Source organism: Bufo gargarizans, chromosome 1, assembly GCF_014858855.1.
Source record: "Bufo gargarizans isolate SCDJY-AF-19 chromosome 1, ASM1485885v1, whole genome shotgun sequence".
Lineage (NCBI taxonomy): Eukaryota > Metazoa > Chordata > Amphibia > Anura > Bufonidae > Bufo > Bufo gargarizans.
The window spans coordinates 750,486,899-750,513,637 of NC_058080.1; the positions used below are offsets into that span (position 1 = coordinate 750,486,899).

At 43.9% G+C, this 26,739-nt stretch overlaps 1 protein-coding gene across 1 annotated transcript in view; it reads left to right on the plus strand.

Moving 5' to 3' along the window:
• The window catches only part of LOC122930615 (zinc finger protein 271-like), a gene marked incomplete at its 5' end in the record, with an annotated part of 54,723 nt that overhangs the window by 8,269 nt on the left and 19,715 nt on the right, over nt 1-26,739 (plus strand). The window lies entirely within an intron of this gene.

Here is a 26,739-nt window from a genome sequence, read left to right on the forward strand (position 1 = left end):
AAATTACATATCTTGGAGGTCAATTGTGACTGAAATCCACGGAGGAAACATATTGTGGATATAAGGCTCCTTCCACATTTGTGTTAGCTCAGTTTGGGGCTTCTGTCACTGAAATTGTCAAAAATAGTGTCGAGAAGAGTCATGCATGCAAGACTTTTTTCTCAGCTAAAAAAAAATGTTCTCCAGGATGGAAACCGCACAGATCCCATTATAGTCAGTGAATTGTCCCCATGAACCTTTTTTCTTCTCACTGTATTCATACCTCCACCCACACTGCGGGAGAGTCCAGAGTGACATGGGGAGAAGTAACAACGCTTCATGTAATAGTTTTGTAACGTATGTGGACATATTAATATTTCATCTTCATACAAACAAGATTTACAGATAAAATAAAATCGATTTGCTCCACAACAGCGTCACCATTGTCACTGACAGGCATTGTCTTTTTGGCTCATATATTTTCTCCTAGCGTTGTGACCTTCATTGCTCCTATAGACTAACCCTCCTGTGCGGAGACAGTGATATTGGTGGCATGATGACTATATCATTGATTTATCTGACTGGGTGATCTGTGATAATTAACCCCATATGTACATTCCTGGGGTTTAATGGTAAACCTATCTAGATACTGGAGCTGAGTGATATATCAGTAGTAGGAATCGCTTATGATCCCGGAATAATGCCAACATGAATTCAGGTGATCCACAGATCTTATTTCAGGTTGTCTATCTGGATTTAAAAGGGCCATTGATACCACAGACCTTCTGGAAAACATCTGATAAACCCTGTATAGGAAGATATATACAGTGGGATGCGAAAGTTTGGGCAACCTTGTTAATCGTCATGATTTTCCTGTATAAATTGTTGGTTGTAACGATAAAAAATGTCAGTTAAATATATCATATAGGAGGCACACACAGTGATATTTGAGAAGTGAAATGAAGTTTATTGAGTTTACAGAAAGTGTGCTATAATTGTTTAAACAAAATTAGGCAGGTGCATAAATTTGGGCACCACAAAAAAAGAAATGAAATCAATATTTAGTAGATCCTCTTTTTGCAGAAATTACAGCCTCTAAACGCTTCCTGTAGGTTCCAATGAGAGTCTGGATTCTGGTTGAAGGTATTTTGGACCATTCCTCTTTACAAACCATCTTTATTTCATTCAGGTTTAATGGCTTCCGAGAATGGACAGCTCTCTGTAAGTCACACCACAGATTTTCAATTATATTCAGGTCTGGGGACTGAGCTGGCCATTCCAGAACGTTGTACTTGTTCCTCTGCATAAATGCCTTAGTGGATTTTGAGCAGTGTTTAGGGTCGTTGTCTTGTTGAAAGATCTAGCCCCGGCGCAGCTTCAGCTTTGTCACTGATTCCTGGACATTGGTCTCCAGAATCTGCTGATACTGAGTGGAATCCATGCGTCCCTCAACTTTGACAAGATTCCCAGTCCCTGCTCTGGCCACACAGCCCCACAGCATGATGGAACCACCACCATTTTTTACTGTAGGTAGCAGGTGTTTTTCTTGGAATGCTGTGTTCTTTTCCCTCCATGCATAACACCCCTTGTTATGGCCGAATAACTCAATTTTAGTTTCATCAGTCCACAGCACCTTATTCCAAAATTAAGCTGGCTTGTCCAAATTTAGCCCACCTCAAGCGGCACTTTTGTGCTGTGGGCGGAGAAAAGGCTTCTTCTGCATCACTCTCGCATACAGCATCTCCTTGTGTAAAGTGCGCCAAATGGTTGAACGATGCACAGTGACTCCATCTGCAGCAAGATGATGTTGTAGGTCTTTGGTGCTGGTCTGTGGCTTCACTCTGGCTGTTCTCACCATTTGTTGCTTCTGTCTATCCGAGATTTTTCTTGCTCTGCCACTTCGAGCCTTAACTTGAACTGAGCCTGTGGTCTTCCATTTCCTCAATATGTTCCTAACTGTTGAAACAGACGGCTGAAATCTCTGAGACAGCTTTCTGTATCCTTCCCCTAAACCATGATGGTGGACAATCTGTGTCTTCAGGTCATTTGAGAGTTGTTTTGAGACCCCCATGTTGCTACTCTTCAGAGAAAATTAAAAGAGGAGGGAAACTTGCAATTGACCCCCTTAAATACTCTTTCTCATAATTGGATTCACCTGTGTATGTAGGTCAGGGGTCACTGAGCTTACCAAGCCAATTTGAGTTCCAATAATTAGTTCTAAAGGTTTTGGAATCAATAAAATGGCAACAACAGTGACCACATGTATGCACCTGCCTAAATGTGTTTAAACAATTATAGCACACTTTCTGTAAATCCAATAAACTTCATTTCTCTTCTCAGATATCACTGTGTGTGTCTCCTATATGATATATTTAACTGACATTTTTTATCGTAACAACCAACGATTTATACAGGAAAATCATGGCGATTAACAAGGTAGCCCAAACTTTCGCATCCCACTGTATATTTTCTTAATGACATATATTTCAACTCTTACAGTTAAAGTGGTCCTCTGGGAATTAAGAAAATGAAAATACTTAAATATTACTTTATAATAAATATATTCCCAAATACCTGTCATTATTTATAATGGCTCATTTTGTCTGGGGAGCAATCATCAGGGGAAACAAAATGGCCACCATCCTATTAGTTCACACAAAACCTGTCCTAATCACACAGCGGGACAAATTACTTTACAACACTGAGGTAAAGAGCTGCCTCCTCCTCCTCTCTGCTCTACTTGTCAGGGATTATGATCCTGAATACAGCGGATAAGAACTTTAGACGAATCTCTGGGAAATTTAGTAGAGAGAGGACGGACAGGACAGACTGTGGTAATGTGTTGCTGTGGTAATGGAGACTGCATACAAATGATGCTACTCATTAGCCACACCCCACAATCCTCTCATGTCTCCTCATCATCTCCATTCCCCCAGAGATTCACCTGTATTCAGGATCATAATCCCTGACAAGCAGAGCAGAGAGGAAGATGAGGCAGTTCTTTACCTCTGTGTTGTGAAGTAACTTGTCCTCCTGTGTGATTAGGACAGGTTCTGTGTATACTAATAGGACGGCGGCCATTTTATTTCTCCTAATGATTGCTCCCAAGACAAAACGAGCCATTTTAACTAATTCAAGGTATTTGGGAATATATTTATCATAAAGTAATATTAAAATATTTTCATTTTCTTAATTCCCAGAGAACCCCTTTAAAGTAAGATAAAGTAAGTAAGACATTTATGGCATACCCCCAAGCTGAGAGGGGAGACATGGTTTATGAAAACAGTGGTACAGTGAGCTTGGCTTTTTCTTGCTGACCAAACCTCTGCACAAAGCCTGGATATAGTGGTCAGTGGGATGGGATTGAGACCTCCATTCTACAGATAGTTGGAGGTCCCAGAGGACACAGGGTATGCTATAAATGTCTGAGATGAGAATACCCCTACAAGCAACTTTGTTGTTAGTTAGAATGAAGATAATGATATGTACAGAACTGTTCTGAAATTGTTTGTGACCACTGCCCTGACTTGCTTCATATGCTTCTACCTGTAGCTGTGTTCATGGACGAATTTAGATTAACGAAGCACTCCCACAAAAAATTTTATTCTCTCTGTTAGAAAGGTACATGGTGTAAACTTTATTGTATTTGTGAGTTATAACTTCCCTTCTTATCCTCAGCTGTGTCATATGACCAACACTCTGATCTCCAACTGACACGGGTCTGTTAGTTCTATATTTATTTCTAGGAGACTGATCAAATTTCATCAGCCCAAGAGGTGGACACTGCTCTAAAAGGGGCTCTAACAAAATTAAGCAGATCCACATTCTGAACAAAATAAGACTACCCAGAGTATGTATGCCGGCACTTAAGCTCATTGTTCCTTGCAGAATTAAAAGCAATGTGTCATCAAAAAATGACCTATTGTTCAAATTACATTTTAATGTTAACATATTTTTAAAGAATTTTTGATTATTTTAAATTTTTCATGTCACTATCTATATGTAAACAGAAGCCATGAATTCCTTCAGTTTTTGCACTGGCCACTAAACCTCATAATAGGTGCCACTTCTTGGTCTGCACAGATCATTTTATTGCAGTTATCTGCTAATCATAACAGGTAGGATTACAATGACAGATATCACCTCTATGTATAGATAAGCCATGATCCTCAAGTCACAATAGGTGATTGTCAGAGCTTATCTATCCTTTCCTTGTACAATGACCTCTGCATAGGTCACGAAGCATGCCTAGAAAACTCTCCCATAGAAATCAATTAGGTCCCCTGCTGACCATTGTCTATGGCCCATATGGCAGCCATACAGCAATTTTCTTAATGCTGTTAAGAACAGCTCAGGCAAGATGGCCGCTCCCATAATCATGTTCAGAAACTAGAATAAAAAAAAAATCTGCAATCGGAAAATAAAAAGAGATATGTGCTACTATCTGGTTTTAACTGGCAGAAAAATTGGTGACATTTCTTTTAAGCCTGGTTTAACACTGCTGGCACAGCCATCCGACAGGCTGTTCCACCATAGAATGCTAGGAATTGACCGGACACAACCCCAGCAGTATTTGTCCAGCCGATTCTCTGCATATTTGCTAGGTTTCAGATGAATCACCGCCAGGCGCCATTATAGTTAATGGGGCCACATGGTAATCTGGCAGTTACGAATCCGGCAGGCTCTTCCCGACCACAACAAACTGCTGGATCTGTAAACAACAGTGTGAAACTAGCCTAAGAAATACATTCTCAACCTGCTCTCTTTAGGCTAATAGATCTCAGGACATCCTGAAAGATCTAGGGAATGGATATTATATTCCTCATTAGATGAACGCTCATAACAGACACTGGAAGGAGAAGACCTGTTTACAGATACCAAAGAACAATCCTGATAATGCCATTAGCAAAAATCTTGTCAGAGAGGAATCTGAAGTACAGATCCATTGATGACAAGACTAGGATCTCCCTCTTCTCATGGCAGATGTCTTAGCCAGATGAAATTACCTTTTTAGACTAGGTATGTATATAGGACCTAATTCTCAAATTCAAAGGGAGATAAGTCTAAAACGTTTAGAACTAAGGCCAAGTCCTATTATGACACAGATCTGAGTATGGAAGGTCACATATTAGCAAACTTTTTAGGAACCTGCTAATCAAGGACTCTTGTGACAAGGATAACTTGACGAATATATATGGCCAACATTTAGACATTTTAGGTTCATACACTCAGGCCTTTTCCAAACCTTTCCTGCAGGAAGCATAAGAGGTTGATAATCTGTGCTTTGGAACTATTCACTCAATTCCTGTTGAATCGATTCACTTGATCCTTGTGTAAGCCTTTAAGTGGATTGAGACCTGGCTAGACAAGGTCTTTGTGACTGTGTCTGAGAGGCTACTAGGTTGCTATAGTGACTGTCCAGTTAAGTATTCCCAGGTCATTGCAGAGTTGGGTGCTCTAGACACACATGATTTTCACTGTGGGGAGTCTTTAGATGTACCCTTCACTCATCTGAATGAGCTTGGAACAAAATTATCTTTTCATGGATTGAAAACCAGAGTGTGGCAAGGTCTTCATAATGAATCAGAAAGGCCTGTAGATAGTAATAGACGCTGATCAACCTTTAGGCTATAAGTTGGGAAATATGACTTTTGGTAGATTGAGACCCAAAGCGTGGCAAGGTGTTCATGAATGAGTCAGAGAGGCATCTAGATATTAATAGAGACTGGTTAAACTTTGTCAGGCTGAATCTTTTCAGATCTTGGCAGAGTTGAGTGTCCTTGACATCCAAGATCTGCACTGGGGAAAGTCTTAGTAACACCCTTGAATCATCTGATTTGGGAACCATGACCTCTTCGGTCCAAATGGTATGACGGCTGTACTGTATCCTGGTCTACCCTGATCTTCATCAGTACCAAGGAAACTGGAGGGCAAATGTAGGCCAGCCTGCACCTCCAAGGAATAGATAGGTTATCTACTGCCAATGGTTTGTCTTCCTGATAAATGGAGAGAAATGTTTCCATCTAGCCACTGAACCTGACAGCCCTGAGATATTCTCTTGTACTTCCCACATCTTGGCAATCTGCTTGAAGATCTCTTGATTCAGAGACCATGATCCTGGAACTGCTAGACCTTGACAATGTTGGTGAGCAACAGTGTTTGAGGGAGCCTCAAATATGTAAAGCAGACAGATGGGTCAGGTTTAATTCTGTCCATGCGATGATCCTTCCCACTTCCTTAACCACTTTAAGTCCGCCCATAGGATATAAACGTCCTATGGGTGGACCTCTATTTCTGAAAGCACGTTTTAAAACGTCCTTTCAGAAATAGCAGCTGCACGCTAATCGTGCAGCTGCTGATCTGGTTGCCCGCTGTCAGTGACAGCAGGGCAACCCAGAGAGAAGGCAGGGACAGTGCCCAGGTGTCCCTGCCTTCCGGATCGCTGCAGACACAGCGCTCACTGAGCGCTGTGTATGCAGAGCAGGAAGCGCTATGCGCTTCCTGTTCCGGCCCGGCGGTCATGTGACCGCCGGGACCGGAGAGTGCAGGAGCAGTGTGAGGTCTCTCACAGACCTCGATCAGCCCTGCTCTGAGGCTGTACAGCGCAGAATCACGCTGTACAGCCTCTCTGGGGGGTGCATTTCTTCTGTAACTGGGGCTACTATGTCAGCCCCAGTTACAGGAGAAATCAACAGTGAAAAAAAAAGAAAAAGTGAAGCAAATGTCCCCCAGAGGTCTTGTATGACCTTATGGGGGACGAAAAGTGTAAAATAAAATAAAAAAAAATAAAGGGTTGAAAAAAATAAAATAAAAAAAAGTTTCACATGTAAAAAAAAAAAGGTCCCCAAGTAAGGAATAAAAAAATAAAAATTAAAAATAGAAAAAATAAAATAAAATAGACATATTTGGTATTGCCGAGTCCGTAAAAACCAGCTCTATAAAAATATCACATGAGCTAACCCCTCGGGTGAACACCGTAAAAAAATAAAATAAAATAAACTGTGTCAAAAGAAGCAATTTTTGTCACCTTGCATCACAAAAGGTGCAACACCAAGTGATCAAAAATGCGTATGTCCCACAAAATGGTACCAATAAAACCGTCACCTCATCCCGCAAAAAATTTGCCCCTACATAAGAAAATCTCTCAAAAAATAAAAAAAACTATAGCTCTCAGAACATGGACACATTAAAACATAATTTTTTTGTTTCAAAAATGCTATTATTGTGTAAAACTTTAATAAATGAGAAAAAGTATACATATTAGGTATCGCCACGTCCGTAACAATCTGCTCTATAAAAATGTCACTTGACTGAACCCCTCAGGTGAACGCTGTAAAAATAAATAAATAGAAACTGTGCTAAAACAACCAATTATTTGGTCACCTTGCCCCATAAAGTGTTATAATGAATGATCAAAAAATCATATGTACCCAAAAATAGTACTAATAAAACTGGCACCTTATCCCCTAATTTCCAAAATGGGGTCACTTCTTGGGAGTTTCTACTGTAAGGGTGCATCAGGGGGCTTCAAATGGGACATGGCATCTAAAAACCATGTGGAGTTCCTTTTCTTCTGCGCCCTGCTGTGTGCCCATACAGCAGTTTATGACCACATGTGGGGTGTTTCTGTAAACCGCAGAATCTGGGTAATAAATATTGAGTTTTGTTTGGCTGTTAACCATCGATGTGTTAAAAAAAAAAATTGGATTAAAATGGAAAATCTGCCAAAAAAGTGAAATTTAAAAATTTAATCTCCATTTTCCTTTAATTCTTGTGGAACGCATAAAGGGTTAACAAAGTTTGTAAAATCGGTTTTGAATACCTTGAGGGGTGTAGTTTCTACAATGGGGTCATTTATGGGGGTATCCACTATGTAGGCCCCACAAAGTGACTTCAGACCTGAACTGGTCCTTATAAAGTGGGTTTTGGCAATTTTCTTAAAAATTTGAAGAATTTCTTCTAAACTTCTAAGCCTTCTAACGTCCTAAAAAAATAAAATGACATTTCCAAAATGATGCCAACATAAAGTAGACATATGGGGAATGTTAAATAATAAATATTTTATGAGGTATCACTTTCTGTTTTAAAAGCAGAGAAATTGAAATTTAGAAAATTGCGAATTTTTCAAATTTTTGGGTAAATTTGGGATGTTTTCATAAATAAAGGTGAAATATTTTGACTCAAATTTATGACTATCATGAAGTACAATGTGTCACGAGAAAACAATCTCTGAATGACTTGGATAAATAAAGGCGTTCCAAAGTTATTACCACATAAAGTGAGATATGTCAGTTTTGCAAAATTAGGCCTGGTCAGGAAGGGGGCAAATGGCCCAGATGGGAAGTGGTTAAGATGTTCTGATCTGGTGCCACCTTGCTTGTAATTTTGTCCGCTCTTACACTAACTGCTTCCCTAAATTTGTGGGGTGAGTTAGACAGGATCTTCTATAGCATTAAATATTTTGAGGTTTAAGAAGAGAGACCTCTCAAGGTACTCCAAGAGTATTCGGGCTGTATGCCCCTCCAGGTGCTATTCTCAACCTAAGTTGAGAGTCATTACTAGTCAACAGAATCCAGATCAGCCAGAACACTTGTGTCTGAGATGTTTCCACCATCTGAGGGATTGACTAGCTTGAATGACAGGGTGCATTGTTTGATCCCTCTGGGTTATGTTTCCACAGGCTCAGGAACGCTTCTGAAGATAGAGATTATAAGTGCCATAAGGCTCAAGAAGCTACATTTACATCTGCTTACATAATGCCTAAAAATCTCAGTTGCAAAGATGCCTTCCCCAGCACACATGTTGAAATGACTGGCCAGTAGCCTGAACAAGGCGAATCATCCAAGTATGGAACCATATAATTTTCTGTGTTCTTAAGGAGGCATCTATATAGGACACCACTGTATAAAGGTGAAAATAGCTGAGGCGATCCTGATCAGATGGCCTGTGAATTGCAGGAGCATGACACTGTCTGCTTTATGAACAGCTACTCTTAAAAATTCTCTAATAAGCGTCTGACGCTAGGGTCCGCCTCCCCCTCTCTATCGCAGGTGGAGTGAGTTGGCCTTGTGTGCAAAACGAGAAGCTGAGATCCCCTCGCACGCTGAGGCAGCTCCCCTTGCTATTTCAGGAGGAGTGAGCTGGCTATGTGTGCACACTGAGATGCCGAAAAGCTGAGAGCCTCCCGTGTGCTGAGGTAGCCTAGGAGGGAAACGGCCTAGAGGATCTGCAGTGCGGAACGGGGGTTACCTGGTTGTAGCCCGTCACTCAGAGACTGGGGGAGACAGAAGTGGCAGGGAGTCAAACGATTCTGAGAGCTGTGGATGCGGAAGTCAAGGACGGCGGAGAGTGGTGAGCGGGACACTGTGCTGTGTCGGGGGTTGATGTGCTTGCCTTGGAGGGAGCAGGAGAAGACCACTCAGAGGAGGCGGTTGGAGGTTGGAAAGTGTTTCCTCCATGACTGTGTGAGGGAAGGGGGGTTGTGGACATTAATTTTAAATGCTGATAATACATCCCCCCCTCCTTATTTGCCTCCTTTCTTTTTCGCTAACCACTCATAAAAAACATTATTTTAATATCCTGCCATTTCTTTAACTCCTGCTTGATAATCTTAAGATTTGGTCGTTGATGGGGTCACCTGAAAGAAGACCAAACTAAGTTTAAAAAGGAAGAGAAGGAAGAGGAAAAGGGGGAAGGAAAGAGAAAGAAAGTTGTTTACTTTGACTTTAAGTGATGGGAAGATTGAACTAGTGATATATTGGATGGACTGAGGTGGAATAAGTGGACTGTACCAGTAATTTTTATATAACAACTAATATTTATTAACAAGTACTAACAAAGCTGCTAATAGTGGACAATTGTTGTGGATTGTTATTATTGGTTTTTCCATACTTATCATATAGGATACACTCTCTTCCTTTTTTAAATGCTGCACACCGATAATTCTGAAAAGAATGGGTTTAGGAGCGACAGATGAATGCCCGAGATATAGGGAAGAATGCGCAGATTTAGTACATTTAGTTTGGAGATGCCCCAAATTGTTCATATATTGGTTGGATATAGCAGGGATTATTAAAAAAAAGTTTTGGGAGTTCAGATATATGGGATCCTGCGATATGAATATTGGAAGGCACAACACACTTGAAACTACGGAAAGTATTCCAGGTAAGATTGCTTATTTTAAAAAAATTGAACCAAAAAGATCAACCCCTCGTAAGTGAATGGAATAAATCTGTTAATGAAATGATAAAAATGTAAAGATAATTATGAAAAACAGGGGAAAATTTTTTTGTTTCATAGAAATTTGGAATCAATGGTTTAAGGTTACATAAAAAGAAAAAAAAGGAATAAAATTGCCCCCCCCCCCTCCTCTCTCTCCCTAATTGAATGGGTTTTGGGATGGGGTGGGGAAAAGGTAAATATGTTATGTGTAATGGCAATGATTATGGATTTTATATGTTGTATTTTATAATAGTATAAATAAATAATATATTCTCTAATACAGGAGAATGGGTAAGTAATCAAAGTCTTGCTTCTCAATCAGGAGTAGGACCACCTTAGCTGAGATTCTAAAATATACAGCCACCCTGATGGACTTTGTCAAGGATTTATATCCTCATGTCTCGGTATTGACTTTAGGAACTATATTTACCCTTAAGAGCTGCTGTAATTATCTTTATTTCATATCAGAGAAGGTCTCCATTGTCTTATCAAACTCTGAACCCAAGAGTCTACTTGACTCATACTCTAACCCACAGAGGTTTACCTAAGAAGCATTATTCCCAGTCTAAGCCAGAGAGCAACTTACCCATGGTAATCTAGGCCATAGATTTGTCCAAAAGCTCATCAGTTATGAGCTAGCATCACCTTAAACGTTTAATAGCCTGGATATCTGACCTGAAGGATACATTTCCTTAGGGCTTTGGAGACATCATAAGTAGTCACAGCAACTTGAAGGTAGGGTTCTCTATGAGCACTCTAAGCTCAGAGGAGTAAGCCACAGGCAGGCATCAAACTCATGGCTCCATTCCAGTAGGAGGACCCCTTAAGTTGCACTTTTCAAGCCTAAAGCTATGTAATTTGCACTCCAATGAGGGCAGACACCCTCAATAAAAGATTCACTTTATGCAGAAGAAAGATCTGATGAAGTATACATTTCTACAGAAGAAAACTGATCAGATGACTTTCTGGCCTTTTAGAACTACAAAACAATCTTATTATCTTCAGTACAGCATCTGCTGAGTAGATGTGTAGGTCCCCTATCTAGACCTGAACAAAGCACTGACTTGTTCAGGGTTGAGAGGCCATCCATAGTAACTCTGGACTAATTTGGTTAGTAAGGATAATTTACAGGATGTTTCCATTCTGCCGTCATTTTTTCAAAGCTTCAACCACTTTGAAGGCCTCCAAGAGGTGGAGACTGGAGCTTCCAACTGGTCAACATCCTGGTCCATTGACAATTTCTTTTTTTTTTTTTTTTTCCTCAAAATGAATATTCCCCTCTTTATTCTTATCTTCTTCAGAGGATAAGAATAAAGAGGGGAATATTCATCTATTTGAGGAAAGAAACCAAAACAGAAATTGTTCATGTCCATCTGGTAAAGGGAAACAGTTTATCCTGAAATCTTCATCAGAATTGTGCACTGATCTGGGTTGTTGACCATGGCAATGTTTAGAATTTTCCTGAAAGCAGAGAGATTGTCAGCTTGGATTTTCAGATCAGTCAACATTTCAGAGATGTTTCACAGCAAAGTCACAAAGGTAACATTCTGGCACCTTTGTAATTCATAGCTATCAGACAAGGGCATATATCATAATCCTTGCAGCAAGGTGCTTTCATTTGGAAGTGACTTTCCTTCCCGCTGTCGCCAGAATGTGCGGAAGACAATACATTAAACATTTACACCAAGAAAGCAAAAAATACATATAAAATTATACAACTAAGTATAAACCGCTGTTAAAGAAGCATTTTAGCCCTATGTTCAGACTAGACAGTGTGAACAGGAGCCAGAGTAATGAAGCTTCACCTGTAACACATCCACCAAAAGGACCAGAGGTCCCAGACTGATAGGTATTTTTAACAATACAAACATTGATCTTCTCAGGAATACTCATCTCATCAGACTGCCTAGAGGGGAGGAAAGGTACAGTGCTGCCCATAATTATTCATACCCCTGGCAAATTTTGACTTAAAGTTACTTTTATTCAACCAGCAGGTAATTTTTTTTATGGGAAATGACATAGGTGTCTCCCAAAAGATAATACGATTATGTACAAGAGGCATTATTGTGGAAAAAAACATTTCTCAGCTTTTATTTACATTTGAGCAACAAATATAAGATGTTCCGCACTGTGGAAAATCTCAGAGGACGTGGTCTGAAGCCAAAAGTGACACCTTTGCTGGCCAGGAAGATAGTTAGAGAGGTGAAAAAGAATCCAAGGATCACCACCAAGGCCATCCTGGGGAATCGGGGCTCTGCTGGTGGCAATGTCTCAAGGCAGACAATCCAACGGACACTGGTCAATGCAGACCAAGGAGGACACCACTTCTCCGGATAAGGCACAAAAAAGCTTGCTTGGCCTTTGCAAAAGCTCATCTGGACAAAGAAGAAGACTTCTGGTCTTCTGTGTTATGGTCAGATGAAACAGAAATTGAATTGTTTGGTCACAATGATGTTTCCTTCATTTGGCGTAAAAAAGGAGAAGCCTTCAACCCAAAGAACACAATCCCCACTGTCAAACATGGTGGTGGGAACCTAATGCTTTGAGGGTGTTTTTCAGCCAATGGACCAGGGAACCTAATCATAGTAAACGGCACCATGAAAAAAGAGCAATACATGAGGATTCTCAACAACAACATCAGGCAGTCTGCAGAGAAACTTGGCCTTGGGCACCAGTGGACATTTCAGCATGACAATGACCCAAAACACACAGCAAAAGTGGTGAAGAAATGGTTAGCAGACAACATTAACGTTTTGGAGTGGCCCAGCCAGAGTCCAGACTTGAATCCAATTGAGAAACTGTGGAGGGAGCTAAAGATCAGGGTGATTGCAAGAAGACCCTCCAACCTGAAAGATTTGGAGCTCATTGCTAAAGATCAATGGGCAAAAATACCTGTGGAGACCTGCAAAAAGCTGGTCTGCAATTATAGGAAGTGTTTGTTCTCTGTAATAGCCAATAATGACTTTTCTATTGATTATTGAGAAGGGTATAAATAATTTTGGACCGGACACTTTTTGCTCAAATGTAAATAAAAGTCATTTTGTGTTTTTGCGTTTGTATCTGTATTTCGCCATAGCAATCTGCACCTTCTAGGGGTTGTGCGGGCTGAATCCCCCATATTTTTTCTTTGTAGTATATATTGGAGGCGTGGCGATCTCCAAGCAGTCATGCACACCTGACCAGTTAGTATGCCATGGAGGCTGGTTTTAAAGTCAGTATAAAACTGAGTCTGCTTATATAGCACCTACCAGTAGCCATTAGGCTCCAGGAGAAGTATATAGTGGGCTCAGCATGCATGTTGGTACTTGCATCCCTGGATCCGATGAAAGCTGTAATGGCACCGGACCGGGTTAAAAGCAGAGTGTGCTTGGCGTGCATGTTATACCTGCGCTCCCTGGACTTTGTGTGGCTGTCATGGCCCATAAAAGGTAGGAACTAGTGTTAGGGACCACTCGTTAAGGCGACCTTGACGTGGTGAGTGGCTTATTACGCTTTGGCCAAAATGTACACCAATGCCTTATTCAACATCCAGCATAAAGGCAGGGCAGAGTGCTGGTTGCAGTGTGCGATTGCATTTTGTGTTTTTGCGTTTGTATCTGTATTTCGCCATAGCAATCTGCACCTGCATACAAGGTTGTGCGGGCTGAACCCCCCACATTTTTTCTTTGTAGTATATATTGGAGGCGTGGCGATCTCCAAGCAGTCATGCACACCTGACCAGTTAGTATGCCCTGGAGGCTGGTTTTAAAGTCAGTATAAAACTGAGTCTGCTTATATAGCACCTACCAGTAGCCATCAGGCTCCAGGAGAAGTATATAGTGGGCTCAGCATGCATGTTGGTACTTGAATCCCTGGATCCGATGAAAGCTGTAATGGCACCGGACCGGGTTAAAAGCAGAGTGTGCTTGGCGTGCATGTTGTACCTGCGCTCCCTGGACTTTGTGTGCCTGTCATGGCCCATAAAAGGTAGGAACTAGTGTTAAGTCAAAATTTGCCAGGGGTATGAATAATTATGGGCAGCACTGTAAGTGCAAACAAGCTCAATACCAGGCAGCTGCAGCAGCTTCCAAGGTTCAGAAACCAATACAAGGTTAATGTAGCCCAGAATAAAAAATAGAAACATTACAATAAATCCAGAAGCAAAGCAAACCATCTGTCCAAGTCCAAATAGGACAGGAAAAAACACATGGTAGGAGGGGATAGGTATCTTTATATAGGCTCAGTTGTCTCTAATAAATTAGTTTGATTAAATTAAAAATTCATACCTCCCAACTTTTTGGATGTTCAAAGAGAGACACTTACGGTTCATTGTGTGAAAGATCCATTTTTTCGGCATATTTATGCACTCCACTTTTCCCTCAAGAAACAGTGCAAAAATTATCTGAATATAGACATTTCTAAAATTCTAATTGCATCTAATGATGAAATAATATACAAGGTGGGGGTCTAATATACAGAGAGGAACCAGAGAAACACTTTCTGGATCAATATTGTAAATGTAATAATGAAAATCTATACCTCGGATCAAAAAGAGGGACATTTATGGAGCAGAGACTTTGGACAGACAGACTTGGGTAAAAAAAAGAGGGACACTTGGGAGGTCTGAAAATTCCATCTGTCCTACTAGTCCACAGGGGCGGAAATCCCCCATTATTGTGCTGCTGGTTAGAACTTAAGGGTCTTGATCACCTGAATTTGCCATTTGGCCATCTCCAGGAGTCAGGTAGAGCCACCCCTCCCTAAAGTGTTCTTCAAGGATTCCAATAAATAAGATTTGGTCAATGTAAAGTGAGAAGTTAATTTGGTTATTTCTGCGTCTGAGCAGCAGAATACAATAAATTATTTTTGTTTGTTTTTTACAAACAGGACATTTTGTTCTCCCTCCCTATTTCAGTCTCCAACCTCTCGATATGAAGAATCTTCTCTAATTGCTCAGTCACCATCCGTACAGTGAGAACTGAGCCCTGTAACCATTGTTATAGGAGATATCTATTTGCCACTAAGCTAGTGGAGTGGAATAACAGGGGCAGATGTGTCACCCCCGACTGTTGTGGTCCCTTAAACCCTTTAGGACCTGAGGGTTTTACACTTTTGTATTTCCGTTTTTTACTCCCGGCCTTCCAGGGGTGAGAAGTTTGAGAACCTTTACATTTTTCTGTTCACATAGCCGTATGAGGGCTTGCTTTTTGTGGGACAAATTGTACTTTCTAATGGCACCATTTAACATTGTATACAATGTAGTGGGGAAAAAATGCAATTCCGCTACAGTTTTATTCTGACCCCCCAATTTTTTTTATAGTTGCATCTATGGAGCTCACTTTTATAGGAGAAAATGGGCCTCTGAATTGAAGGAGAGCACACTACTCACATGTAGCATGCACTCTGGAAATATTGTATGGAATAGTGATAATTGTACTTTTTCAGTTTGCACACACTCATTTGCCATAAGTCCTCCATGATGTAACACTTTTGTGAGAGCATTATTGGCAATTCCCTCTTATCTGAGGTATACTCTCATGTCCGAGGCCTTCTTATCAAAGGAAAACTCATGTCCGAGGCCTCACCTGCTCCTTCTTATCTAAGGAATATTCTCAGGTCCAAGGCCTCACCTGATCTCCTTCTTCTTAAAGGGGTTCTGCACTTTCATTTAACTGATGATCTATCCTCTGGATAGATCATCAGCTTCTGATCGGCGGGGGTCCGACATCCGGGACCCCCGCCGATCAGCTGTTTGAGAAGGCAGCGGCGCTCCAGCAGCGCCGCTGCCTTCTCACTAGTTACCGCCGGCCCACTGACGTCACGACTTGTATCAACTAGAGTGGGCGCGGCTAAGCTCTGTTCACTTGAATGGAGCTTAGCCGCGCCCACTCTAGTTGATACAAGTCGTGACGTCAGTGGGCCGGCGGTAACTAGTGAGAAGGCAGCGGCGCTGCTGGAGCGCCGCTGCCTTCTCAAACAGCTGATCGGCGGGGGTCCCGGGTGTCGGACCCCCGCCGATCAGAAGCTGATGATCTATCCAGAGGATAGATCATCAGTTAAATGAAAGTGCAGAACCCCTTTAACTAAGGAATACTCATGTCCAAGGCTTCACTTGATCTGCTACTTCTTACCCAAGGAATATTCTCATGTCCAAGGCTTCACATGATCTGCTTCTTCTTATCTAAGGAACATTCACTTGATCTGCTCCTTCTTACTCAGGAATACTCTCATATCTGAGGCCTCATCTGATCTGCTCCTTCTTACCTAAGGAATTGTAATGACCGGCAACACACACAGGGAGGAAAACAGGGAAAGCCCTGCACAAGGGAGAGGGAAAGGTGGTGACCCCTAACTCACCTTGCAGCTGGTACCTGCCTGCCCTGTCGTCCCTAGACGGGTTCCTCACCCGTGCGGCGATCACGTGCCTAAACCCTGGCTTTCCCTGAAATGAGCCCTAGATAATGAACGGGCCGGTGGGATCGCTAGTCCTCACCACTGCACTAAGCGGGAAACACCAGGGAGAGGACAGACAAACACAGACAAACACAAACACCCAGGTGGACGGCAACAATTGTCCACAAAGGTCCAACAGGGATCCGGAGGGTAGCGTTCTAAGGCAACACTCAGAGAACGCAGCAACACAGCTCCAGTGGGTCAGAATAGATGTCCAGGCAGGAAGCTCTATATCTGGCAACCAGAGGAGTGTGAGAGGGGAATATAAGGAGGATTGGGAGTGCTGGACAAGGAACAGCTGAGAGAAGGAGCTACGGATCCCTGAGTGAGCCAAAAGGGTTTGTAAAGCAAACCCAGAAAGCTACAATAAGGAAACTTCCCTATCTGACATAGAGCGTGCAGCCAACCGCTGCGACCTCCTGACCCCGGGTACAACGGAGTCAGGCGTGGCTCTTGACACCCTCGTGACAGTACCCCCCTCTCTACGAGGGGCCTCCGGACACTCAGGACCAGGTCTCTCAGGATGAGAGGCATGAAAAATCCGGACTAGCCTGTCGGCGTTTACCTCAGACGCAGGAACCCACATTCTTTCCTCGGGACCGTAACCTCTCCAGTGCACCAGATATTGGAGAGAGCGGCGGACCCGACGAGAATTAACAATTTTGGATATCTGAAATTCCAAACTACCATCCACGACAACAGGAGGGGGTGGCAGCGGTGACGGTTCTAGAGGTGGAACATATTTTTTGAGTAACGACTTATGAAAGACATTATGGATTTTAAAAGTCTGAGGTAACTCCAGGCGAAAAGCCACGGGGTTGATGATGGCTACAATCTTGTAAGGACCAATAAACCTAGGACCCAGTTTCCAAGAGGGAACCTTCAACTTGATATTCCTTGTAGACAGCCACACATAGTCATTCACTCCTAGGTCCGGACCTGGCGACCATCTCTTATCAGCCATGCATTTGTATTTACCTCCCATATTTTTCAAGTTAGCTTGCACCTTCTGCCATACTGAAGAAAGAGATGACGAAAACCGTTCCTCTTCGGGAACCCCAGAAGACCCCCCCTCTTTGAAAGTACAGAATTGGGGATGAAAACCATATGCACCAAGAAAAGGTGACTTGCCAGTGGATTCCTGACGGCGATTTATTTATGGCAAACTCAGCTAACGGTAAATATGACGACCACAACTCTTGGTTTTCAGACACAAAACATCTTAGATATGTCTCCAGGTTTTGGTTGGTACGCTCAGTCTGTCCATTCGACTGAGGATGGAAAGCTGAGGAAAAGGACAAATGAACCCCTAAACGGGAACAAAAAGCTTTCCAAAATTTAGAAATAAACTGGGTTCCCCGGTCCGAAACAACATCGGAGGGGACCCCGTGAAGCTTCACGATCTCACTGACGAATACCTGAGCAAGAGTTTTAGCATTAGGTAGTGCGGGTAACGCAATAAAGTGTGCCATTTTGCTAAACCTGTCCACTACTACCAAAATCACTGTTTTACCCGCAGACAAAGGTAAGTCAGTGATAAAATCCATAGACAGATGTGTCCATGGTCTATTGGGAATGACGAGTGGTAATAGAGACCCTGCAGGACGTGTATGTGAAACTTTTGCGCGCGCACAGGTAGAACAAGAAGACACAAAATCCAATACATCCTGACGCAACCTTGGCCACCAAAAACGACGAGACAATAGCTCTAAGGTTGCTTTACTACCCGGGTGCCCAGCAAGTGCCGAATTATGATGTTCCTTTAATAATTCGAGACGTAGGTTCAACGGTACAAACAACTTCTCTGAAGGGCAAGAGACCGGGGCGTCCCCCTGGGCCTCTAACACCTTCCCCTCCAAGGCAGAGTGTACCGCAGAGACAACCACTCCTCTTTGTAGAATGGGTACCGGATCACTCACATTACCCCCTCCAGGGAAACAACGAGATAGTGCATCAGCCTTGGTATTCTTTACCCCAGGACGATAGGTAATCACAAAGTTAAACCTGGTAAAAAATAGCGACCACCTAGCCTGTCTAGGGGTGAGACGCTTAGCTGATTCGAGGTACAGCAGATTTTTGTGGTCCGTAAACACAGTGACGGGGTGGACTGCCCCCTCTAAAAAGTGACGCCACTCCTCAAACGCAAGTTTAATAGCTAACAGTTCCCTATTGCCAATATCGTAGTTCTGTTCCGCTGCAGATAGTTTTTTAGAAAAGAAAGCACAAGGACGCCATTTGCCAGGAGACGGACCCTGAGACAGCACAGCCCCCACTCCCACCTCTGATGCATCGACTTCAACAATAAAAGGCTGAGAGACATCAGGTTGGACTAGTACAGGTGCTGAGGTAAACCTCTCTTTTAGAGAGGAAAAAGCAACTTTAGCGGCGTCAGACCATTTAGAAAAATCAGTCCCCTTCCTAGTCATGTCAGTAAGGGGTCTTACGATCACCGAATAATTTTTAATGAATTTCCTATAGAAATTCGCAAAGCCCAAGAACCGTTGTAGTGCTTTGAGGTTCTCAGGAAGATCCCAATCCAAAATTGCCTGGACCTTCCTAGGATCCATACGGAAACCTGACGCAGATAAATAATAACCTAGGAATTGTATCTCCTGAACAGCAAAAACACATTTTTCAATTTTAGCATATAATTCATTCGTCCGTAGGACCTGTAGTACTTGTCTGACATGCTCCTCATGTGTTTTCAGATCAGACGAATAAATTAAGATATCATCTAGGTATATTACCACAAACCTGCCGATTAGATGACTAAAAATGTCATTAACGAAATGTTGAAAGACGGCAGGAGCATTGGTCAGGCCGAAAGGCATAACTAGATTTTCATAATGCCCCTCAGGGGTGTTAAAAGCTGTCTTCCACTCATCCCCCTCCTTGATACGAATCAGATTGTAGGCCCCCCTAAGATCGAGTTTGGAGAACCACCTAGCACCCGCAATCTGGTTAAACAGGTCAGGAATGAGAGGAAGAGGGTATGGGTCTCGGATGGTTATCCGATTTAATTCACGAAAATCTAGGCAAGGACGCAGGCCCCCATCTTACTTTTTAACAAAGAAAAACCCTGCAGCCACGGGTGAAGAAGAGGGTCTGATGTGTCCCTTAGCCAAACTCTCTGAGATATAATCCTTCATGGCTTGTCTCTCTGGACCTGAAAGATTATATAACCTGGTCTTGGGTAATTTTGCGCCGGGAATGAGGTTAACCGGGCAATCATAAGGACGATGCGGTGGTAACTTCTGACAACCCTTTTCAGAAAAAACGTCCTCAAAGTCCGAAACAAATGTAGGTAGGGTAGTTATGGAGGCGACTAAGCAATTGCTATTTAAGCAATTTTCTCTGCACGGCTCACTCCACTCCAATATCTCCCTGGCCTGCCAATCCACCACTGGATTGTGCGCTACCAACCAGGGTAGGCCCTGCACAAGGGAGAGGGAAAGGTGGTGACCCCTAACTCACCTTGCAGCTGGTACCTGCCTGCCCTGTCGTCCCTAGACGGGTTCCTCACCCGTGCGGCGATCACGTGCCTAAACCCTGGCTTTCCCTGAAATGAGCCCTAGATAATGAACGGGCCGGTGGGATCGCTAGTCCTCACCACTGCACTAAGCGGGAAACACCAGGGAGAGGACAGACAAACACAGACAAACACAAACACCCAGGTGGATGGCAACAATTGTCCACAAAGGTCCAACAGGGATCCGGAGGGTAGCGTTCTAAGGCAACACTCAGAGAACGCAGCAACACAGCTCCAGTGGGTCAGAATAGATGTCCAGGCAGGAAGCTCTATATCTGGCAACCAGAGGAGTGTGAGAGGGGAATATAAGGAGGATTGGGAGTGCTGGACAAGGAACAGCTGAGAGAAGGAGCTACGGATCCCTGAGTGAGCCAAAAGGGTTTGTAAAGCAAACCCAGAAAGCTACAATAAGGAAACTTCCCTATCTGACATAGAGCGTGCAGCCAACCGCTGCGACCTCCTGACCCCGGGTACAACGGAGTCAGGCGTGGCTCTTGACACCCTCGTGACAGGAATATTCTCATGTCCAAGGCGTCACCCGATCTGCTCCTTCTTACCCAAGGAATATTCTCACGTCCGAGGCTTCAAGTGATCTGCAACTTCTTACCCAAGGGATATTCTCATGTCCTAGGCCTCACCTGATCTGCTCCTTCTTACCCAAGGAATACTCTCATGTCCAAGGCTTCACCTGATCTGCTTCTTCTAAACCAAGGAATATTCTCATGTCCAAGGCCTCACCTGATCTGCTCCTTCTTACCTAAGGAATACTCTCATGTCCAAGGCTTCACGAGATTTGCTTCTTGTTATGTGAGGCAACCCCGCCGATAAGCTGTATGGGGAGAGGGCTGCGGTCCATGCACTCAGTCCAGCCAAGTATGCATGTGTCCTGACACCGACACCAATCCACCTCTGGACTTCACACACCGACAAGCAGACACCTTTTATTTATAGAGGGATCAGGTGCCAATAGACTGAAGGTGAGGTCTCCAGGGACAAGGCTATTTATCCTCACCTCACCCAGCCAATAACCAGCAGACATAATGTCCCTAATTAACCCATCAGTACCGAATCTGACTACTGAAGTAAACCTGACAACCAGCAGCCAGTAACAGTGTCAGAGCACCAAGCAAAAGTCAGTACAAACTCCACAAGACATCTCCCTCCATCTCACAGAGCTAGTTGACCCCGCCCCCTCACTGATCACATGACATTTAGGTCATCACAGGTCCTACACCACACCACCTCTTATTCTCTCCACTTCTAAGCCCCGCCCCTGCACTGATCACATGACAGTGACATCACCCCAGGTCCTTCACCACCCTCTCTCTTCACTGCTGACCCCGCCCCCTGCACTGATCACATGATGGTGATGTCACTCTCAGGTCCTTCAGCTCTGGCAGTGCAGCAGATACTGGGCAGGTCCTGGTCGGTAGTCAGGGCTCTTGTTCTCTCTGGTATCAGCCATTCCTCCAGCCTGCAGGTAAGATGAGCTGTGAGGAGACAGTGTGGTGGAGAGCTCAGACATGTCACCTCTGGAGATTCTCCTCCATTACACACAAGGAATCCTTCTCTGCTCCTCAGCTTAGTATGATGGGGGGAGGAGTAGTGGGGGTTGTCATAATTTGCTAGCACCTTACTGTCCTGGTGAGGGGCCCCTGCCTCCAGGAGGAGAATGAATGGAGCGGGCCCGGCCTGAGCTCAGCTGTCTCCAGTCTCTTCTCTAGGAGTTCTGGACAGAGCTGAGCACAGCCCAGAGGTGGGACCTGCATCTATCAGACATTTATCTCCATGTTGGGGCCCCTAGAATCCATGTGGTGGGGGCTCCGAGAAGCGGGGCCCCTCCAGGCTCAGGAATTGCGGTTCTAGAGTTGAAATCTGGTCTTGTCCCCTGGATGATTTCCTTTCCTCTTCTCATAAAGGCGCCTGCAGTACTAGAAGCCTCCAGTTCTCTCCTCTTCTCCTGAATGAGCCACCAAGGATGGACAGGAAGGAGATCAGCAGAAGAATATTAGACCTCACCTTGGAGATCATCTCCCTGCTGAGCGGAGAGGTAAACTTTTCTAGATTTCTCTCCTCTTTATTGTATTCTGTAACAAGTCAGACATCGGGAAGGAGAATCCATCATAGGAAGTGATAGGAAGAGTCCAGGGTCCTGTAGAACGGCCTCCAGACCTTCCAAGTGACAGAGAACCTGAAGATCAGCCCCCAGTATGGTGAGTGATGTATCATGTGACCAGTGACCAATAGTCATGTTGTAGGACCCATGAGAAGGTAAGTAGGCATGTTGTACCCAGGAAGAGAGGGCCGGAGGAGAGCACATGGCCCCTGAAGGGTTTATTCCCTAAGTGTCTCTCTCCATCCACAGGAGTACACAATAGTGAAGAAGACATCGGGGGACTGTGTGACTCCCATCATCCACCTCCAGGAGTCAGGAGGGCGGAGCAGGACCCCTCACCCCATCACAGAGCCTCACCCCCTGATACATGAGGAGAAGATCCTAGAACTCACCCACAAGATGATGGAGCTGCTGACTGGAGAGGTGACACTGCTGGGAATGCTGGGAAATTCTCCAGTAACAGCACTGGAGGGGTCTGGGTGATGACGGTGTCATTGTGTTGTCAGGTTTCTATAAGGTGTCAGGATGTCACTGTCTATTTCTCCATGGAGGAGTGGGAGTATATAGAAGGACACAAGGATCTGTACAAGGAGGCCATGATGGAGGAGCACCAGCCTCTTATATCACAGGGTAAGAGCCGCCATGTGCAGTGTATACACATGTGTGCAGTGTGGGGATTCGCTCTGGTAGTTAGGACTAGTGGATGCAGTATAGAGGCAAAGTACACAGTGCTTGAATCAAACAGCGATGTTTATTCACACATTGGTGTATCACAAAACGCAGGTGGCTTGGTGTTTATTCACACACAAGGAAAGACCATAAACAATAAGTCACCTTTTCTCCTGGGTGTTAATTCACACCCTGTTAGCAGTTCAGCCTCTTCAAGTCCATAGGCGGCCTGTTCGCCTTTAGAGGGGCCTGAGTTCTCCAGCCCGGCTCAAACCTCAAATCACAAAAATGTCTGCAGCTGATCTGCCATGTGTGAACGTGCTCTTAGATAACCAGTGGCTGATCTGTGCTGCTCTTATAATCTGTCTGGGAATTGTAAGATTCTGCTATACGGAAATAGAGCGCACAACAGGCGAGTTCATCTGGGAGGGAGCTTAAGATGCTCCATTGTGACACAAAAGCCAATCACTAGGTGGTGTAGAGAGAGACAGAAGTGTGTCGCCGTGCAGTAGAATTGTCTTTCAAAATAAGCCCTTATGATAAAGTGGAGCATCTTTAGACTGTTTAAACTGTTTAGATTTAGATAAATCTGCCCAATTGTTCCCCCAATGATTGCAAGGTGTCCAGACCTTGAGGCAGAAAAGCAGCATCAAACCATAATGCTTCCCTTCACCAGGCCCAAACAGTGAAGCCCCCCTTCACCAGGCCCAAACAGTGAAGCCCCCCTTCACCAGGCCCAAACAGTGAAGCCCCCCTTCACCAGGCCCAAACAGTGAAGCCCCCCTTCACCAGGCCCAAACAGGGAAGCCCCCCTTCACCAGGCCCAAACAGTGAAGCCCCCCTTCACCAGGCCCAAACAGTGAAGCCCCCCTTCACCAGGCCCAAACAGTGAAGCCCCCCTTCACCAGGCCCAAACAGTGAAGCCCCCCTTCACCAGGCCCAAACAGTGAAGCCCCCCTTCACCAGGCCCAAACAGTGAAGCCCCCCTTCACCAGGCCCAAACAGTGAAGCCCCCCTTCACCAGGCCCAAACAGTGAAGCCCCCCTTCACCAGGCCCAAACAGTGAAGCCCCCCTTCACCAGGCCCAAACAGTGAAGCCCCCCTTCACCAGGCCCAAACAGTGAAGCCCCCCTTCACCAGGCCCAAACAGTGAAGCCCCCCTTCACCAGGCCCAAACAGTGAAGCCCCCCTTTCACCAGGCCCAAACAGTGATGCCCCCCTTTCACCAGGCCCAAACAGTGATGCCCCCCTTTCACCAGGCCCAAACAGTGATGCCCCCCTTTCACCAGGCCCAAACAGTGATGCCCCCCTTTCACCAGGCCCAAACAGTGATGCCCCCCTTTCACCAGGCCCAAACAGTGATGCCCCCCTTTCACCAGGCCCAAACAGTGATGCCCCCCTTTCACCAGGCCCAAACCGTGATGCCCCCCTTTCACCAGGCCCAAACCGTGATGCCCCCCTTTCACCAGGCCCAAACCGTGATGCCCCCCTTTCACCAGGCCCAAACCGTGATGCCCCCTCCACCAAGGCCAATCTGTGATAAAATTCCCCTCTCTATCAAGCCTAAAACCTGGTGCTCCCTCAACCAAACTCAAACCATCATGGCCCCCTGTACAAGGCCCAAATCATGAAGCCCCTCTCCACCAGGCCCAAACTCTGATGCCTTCCATCGAGATGGTCTCAGGCATACTTGAGACAGGCTTCAATGCATTTTTGGACCCCAATCTTGTCCAATGTTTTTCAAATAGTTGATACATGAACAGAAGTTTCTGCACTTTGTGGAGTCTTCTCTAGGTCTTTTGCTGTTGGGATTTTGTTTTTAATATTGCCCACTGTTATTTTGAAGTGATCTTATCAGGACACTCACTCCTAGGGAGAGCTTCAGCAGTCCTGAATGTTCTCTGTTTGTAGATCTTTTGTTGAACTACACAGTGATGTACATCTAGGTCTTTAGCTTTTGAATCCTTTTCCAGCTTCATGTGTTTCTGTAAGGCCACGGTCACATCTCTGGTTAACGTTTCTGGTCGGCTGTCCTGGCAGAGAACGGCCTGCCAGCGGCCACCGGATCTGGAATTGCCATATTCAACAGATCACCAACAGATCCATATTGATTATAATGGGATCCGTTAGTGATCCCACCACTTTCCGGCATAAATAGCGGGTTTTCGGCCAGACAAATGAGTTTTTATGGCATTGATGCTGAATTATCTTTTACTGAGATCTGAACTTAGCCTAACACGTTTTCTGAGGTCTTCTGAAAGTTGTTTGCTTAGAGGCATGGTGTTCACCTACCAGTTCTCCTGAGAAGAGCAGATATGTCAGTAACTAGGCTTTATGTGCCTATACTTAATAGGGAAAGCACCTGTGAACCTCACACTTCCAATCTCCTGTCCTTAAAGGGGTTTTGCTGTTTCACAATTACATCGTTAGTCAGGTATTTTTTTCTGACCACAGCATATTTTTGCACCCTATACGGATTTTCATGTTCTCACTCTCCTTCCCCTGTTCTCAGCATCACTGCATCCTGGCAGGATGTTTACATGCAGAACTTCCAGTTTTCATCAGCTTCCTAAACAATCCCAGCATGCTTTGCTCTGTAATGTTTCGGAAGGCTTGCTCCACCTAGCCAAAATGGAGAGGGGCAGTCTAGGGATGAGAACAGGAAGTTCTACATGTAAACAGGAGGCAGTGATGCTCAGAACAGGGGAAGGAAAGTGCTGACATGAAAAACAGGTATATGGGGCATAAACATGCAGTGTTTGAGGTATTCTGAGCAGACAAAAAATGTATTATGAAACCCCAGAACCCCTTTAACCTTTTCTACCCCAGTGGGGTTTTTTTATTAGCATTTTCGTTTTTCACTGGCTTCCTGCCCAGAGCCATAACATTTTTTTTTTTCCATTCACACAGCTGTATGAGGGCTTATTTTTTCGGGATAAGTTGTACTTTCCAATACCACCATTTAATATTGCTCAGAATGTAGTGGGAAAAAAATTCCAAACGTGGTGGAATTGGGAAAAAAACGCAATTTTACCACAGTTTTACGGTTTCTTTTTTACGGCGTTCATTATGCAGTAAAACCTGTGCTCTTCATTCTCCAGGTCAGTATGAATCCGGCGATACCACATGTGTATACTTTTCCTTGCGTTTTATTGCTGAATTATTTTTTTTCTGACCCCTATAACTTTTTTTTTTTTTTTTTAGCTATGTTTATGGAGCTGTGTGAAGGCTCATTTTTTGCGGGGCAATGTGTACTTTTCATTGATACCATTCTGGGGCGGGTACGGCTTTTTGATCACTTTTTATTGAATTTTTTGTGAGGCGAAAAACGACCAAAAAAATTGCCATTTTGACCCTTTTTTTTTCATTTCACCTTTTTTCGTATGTGATCAATACTTTTATATTTTGATAGTATATATTTTTGATAGTATTGACATGGAAAAGTAAAAATAACATCAAAAATTCTTTAAAAATGTTAAATATAAAAATGTGATTTAAACAATAGGTAATTTTCTGATGACACGTTCCTTTTAAGTGTTCCACAGGAATTAATGTAACATGGAGGCGAAATTAAAACACATTTTTTTCATTTTAATATTTCAAAACAAACCTTAATATTTGTGTTTCATATAACTTATTAGAAATGAATAGGAGTGCACCGCGCTCGGGTATTGTCACGGCCACGGTTATGGCTGTGACTCCTTGGGAGCCGCATACAGTTGCCCGCGGTTTGGGTAGTTGTTTCAACCGCAGCTTGAGGCATGGTGTTGTTTGCCTCAAGTGCGGTTGCCGC